The sequence below is a fragment of the Panulirus ornatus genome, chromosome 2 (assembly GCF_036320965.1).
Source record: "Panulirus ornatus isolate Po-2019 chromosome 2, ASM3632096v1, whole genome shotgun sequence".
Taxonomy (NCBI): domain Eukaryota; kingdom Metazoa; phylum Arthropoda; class Malacostraca; order Decapoda; family Palinuridae; genus Panulirus; species Panulirus ornatus.
Genome location: NC_092225.1, coordinates 61,685,108 through 61,689,242, shown reverse-complemented (window position 1 = coordinate 61,689,242; position 4,135 = coordinate 61,685,108).

The following is a 4,135-nucleotide window of genomic DNA, read 5'->3' as shown; positions in this document are numbered from 1 at the left end:
CTCACACCACACATTGTCCTCAAACATCTCATTTCCAGCACATCCATCCTCCTGCGCACAACTCTATCCATAGCCCACGCCTCGCAACCATACAACATTGTTGGAACCACTATTCCTTCAAACATACCCATTTTTGCTTTCCGAGATAATGTTCTCGACTTCCACACATTTTTCAAGGCTCCCAAAATTTTCGCCCCCTCCCCCACCCTATGATCCACTTCCGCTTCCATGGTTCCATCCGCTGACAGATCCACTCCCAGATATCTAAAACACTTCACTTCCTCCAGTTTTTCTCCATTCAAACTCACCTCCCAATTGACTTGACCCTCAACCCTACTGTACCTAATTACCTTGCTCTTATTCACATTTACTCTTAACTTTCTTCTTCCACACACTTTACCAAACTCCGTCACCAGCTTCTGCAGTTTCTCACATGAATCCGCCACCAGCGCTGTATCATCAGCGAACAACAACTGACTCACTTCCCAAGCTCTCTCATCCCCAACAGACTTCATACTTGCCCCTCTTTCCAAGACTCTTGCATTTACCTCCCTAACAACCCCATCCATAAACAAATTAAACAACCATGGAGACATCACACACCCCTGCCGCAAACCTACATTCACTGAGAACCAATCACTTTCCTCTCTTCCTACACGTACACATGCCTTACATCCTCGATAAAAACTTTTCACTGCGTCTAACAACTTGCCTCCCACACCATATATTCTTAATACCTTCCACAGAGCATCTCTATCAACTCTATCATATGCCTTCTCCAGATCCATAAATGCTACATACAAATCCATTTGCTTTTCTAAGTATTTCTCACATACATTCTTCAAAGCAAACACCTGATCCACACATCCTCTACCACTTCTGAAACCACACTGCTCTTCCCCAATCTGATGCTCTGTACATGCCTTCACCCTCTCAATCAATACCCTCCCATATAATTTACCAGGAATACTCAACAAACTTATACCTCTGTAATTTGAGCACTCACTCTTATCCCCTTTGCCTTTGTACAATGGCACTATGCACGCATTCCGCCAATCCTCAGGCACCTCACCATGAGTCATACATACATTAAATAACCTTACCAACCAGTCAACAATACAGTCACCCCCTTTTTTAATAAATTCCACTGCAATACCATCCAAACCTGCTGCCTTGCCGGCTTTCATCTTCCGCAAAGCTTTTACTACCTCTTCTCTGTTTACCAAATCATTTTCCCTAACCCTCTCACTTTGCACACCACCTCGACCCAAACACCCTATATCTGCCATATATATATATATATATATATATATATATATATATATATATATATATATATATATATATATATATATATATATATATATATATATATATATATATATATATATATATATATATATATATATATATATATATATATATATATATAGCGCAAGGAAACACGAAAGAATGGCCTAACCCACCCACATACACATGTATATACATAAACGCCAATACACGCATATATACATACCTATACATTTCAACGTATACATACATATACATACACAGACATGTACATATTCATACTTGCTGCCTTCATCCATTCTCGCCGCCACCCCGCCACACATGAAATGGCACCCGCCTTCCCCCGCGTGCGCGCGAGGTAGCGCTAGGAAAAAAACAACAAAGGCCACATTCGTTCACATTCAATCTCTTTTTGTCATGTGTAATGCACCGAAACCACTGCTCCCTTTCCACATCCAGGCCCCACAAAACTTTCCATGGTTTACCCAGACGCTTCACATGCCCTGGTTCAATCCATTGAAATAACGTCGACTCCGGTATACCACATCGTTCCAATTCACTCTATTCCTTGCACGCCTTTCATCCTCCTGTAAGTTCTGGCACCAATCGCATAAAATCTTTTTCTCTCTATCTTTCCACTTACAATTTCCTCACCCACTTCTTCTCGTTCCCTCCACCTCTAACACATATATCCTCTTTGTCAATCTTTCCTCATTCATTCTCTCCTTGTGACCAAACCATTTCAATACACCCTCTTCTGCTCTCTCAACTACACTCTTTTTATTTCCACACATCTCTCTCACCCTTTCATTACTTACTCGATCAAACCACCTCACACCACATATTGTCCTCAAACATCTCATTTCCAACACATACATCCTTCTCCGCACAACCCTATCTATAGCCCATGCTTCAGAGCCATATAGCATTGTTGGAACCACTATTCCTTCAAACATACCCAGTTCTGCTTTCCGAGATAACGTTCTCGCCTTCCACACATTCTTCAACGCTCCCAGAACCTTCGCCCCCTCCCCCACCCTGTAACTCACTTCCGCTTCCATGGTTCCATCCTCTGCTAATTCCACTCCCAGATATCTAAAACACCTCACTTCCTCCAGTTTTTCTCCATTCCAACTTACCTCCTAATTGACTTGTCCCTCAACCCTACTGAACCTAATAACCTTGCACCTATTCACATTTACTCTTAGTTTTCTTCTTTCACACACTTTACCAAACTCAGCCAACAACTTTTGCAGTTTCTCACCCGAATCAGCCACCAGCGCTGTATCATCAGTTTGCGGCAGGGGTGCATGATGTCTCCACGGTTATTTAATGTTTTATGGATGGGGTTGTTAGGGAGGTGGATGCAAGAGTTTTGGAGAGAGAGAGAGAGAGAGAGAGAGAGAGAGAGAGAGAGAGAGAGAGAGAGAGAGAGAGAGAGAGAGAGAGAGAGAGAGAGGCAAGTATGCAGTCTGTTGTCGATGAGAGAGCACGGGAAGTGAGTCAGTTGTTGTTCGCTGATGATACAGCGCTGGTGGCTGATTCGGGTGAGAAACTGCAGAGGTTGGTGACTAAGTTTGGTAAAGTTTGTGAAAGAAGAAAGCTGAGAGTAAATGTAGGGTTGAGGGACCAGTTAATTGAGAGGTAGGTTTGATCACATGGAGAGAATGAGTGAGGAAAGATTGACAAAGAGGATATATGTATCACAGGTAGAGGGAACGAGGAGAAGTGGGAGACCAAATTGGAGATAGAAGGAAGAAGTGAAAAAGATTTTCCGCTATTGGCGCCTGAACATACAGGAAGGTGAAAGGCGTGCAAGGAATAGAGTGAATTGGAACGATGTGGTATACCTGGCTCGAGGTGCTGTCAGTGGATCGAACCAGGGTATGTGAAGCGTCAGGGGTAATCCATGAAAGGTTTTGTGGGGCCTGGATGTGAAAATGAAGCTGTGGTTTGGGTGCATTACACACGACAGCTAGAGTCTGAGTTTGGAAGAATGTGACTTTTTTGTCCTTTTCTAGTGCTACCTCGCAGGGGGAAATGCTATTTCAAGTGTGTCGGGATGACGACGAGAATGGATGAAGGCAGCAAGTATGAATATGTGCATGTATATACATGTCTTTATCTATGTACATGTATGTATACGTTGAAATGTATAGGTATGTATATGTGCGTGTGTGTGCGTTTATGTATACACTTGTGTTCATAGTTTTTAACGTGATTAAACAAGGCATTTGATTTTTCTCTCGTTCTTATACTATATATATGCTGCTTAAGTCTAACAGAAAGATCATTACCTGTCTGCCCAACATGAATTTATCACAAATTCCACATGGCACTTTATAGATGCATCCAGGAGAATTTCCTTGTGAATTCCTGATTAAGATATTTTTATAGTATTATTGTTGTTGAAGGCAACATTTACATTAAAGATTTAAGCAGCATGGGAAGTAAAGTAGAATTCTTATTAAAAGGGAGAACTAAAAGATTCTTGGTGTCACTGGGAGGTTTAGGCTCAACTCTACAAAATGATTTCTTTGCTAACTTAAGGGATTCATCAATGAGAGATCTAGGGTACTTTAACTTAAATCCAATAGAATATATCTTCTCAAACTCATCATCAATAAACTACAGACTGCAAATACGTAATGCCCTAAGGAACATAGATTGAAACGATGACAGTTTAACTCTGTCATGTTGAGATGAGTAATAATGGATATATGAGCATACATTGGTAGGTTTTCTGTATATGCTAAACTTAAACTTGTTTCCTTGCCTATGGATCATGCAATCTAAAAATGGTAACATACCATTATATTCAATTTCTACAGTAAATTTGATGAAA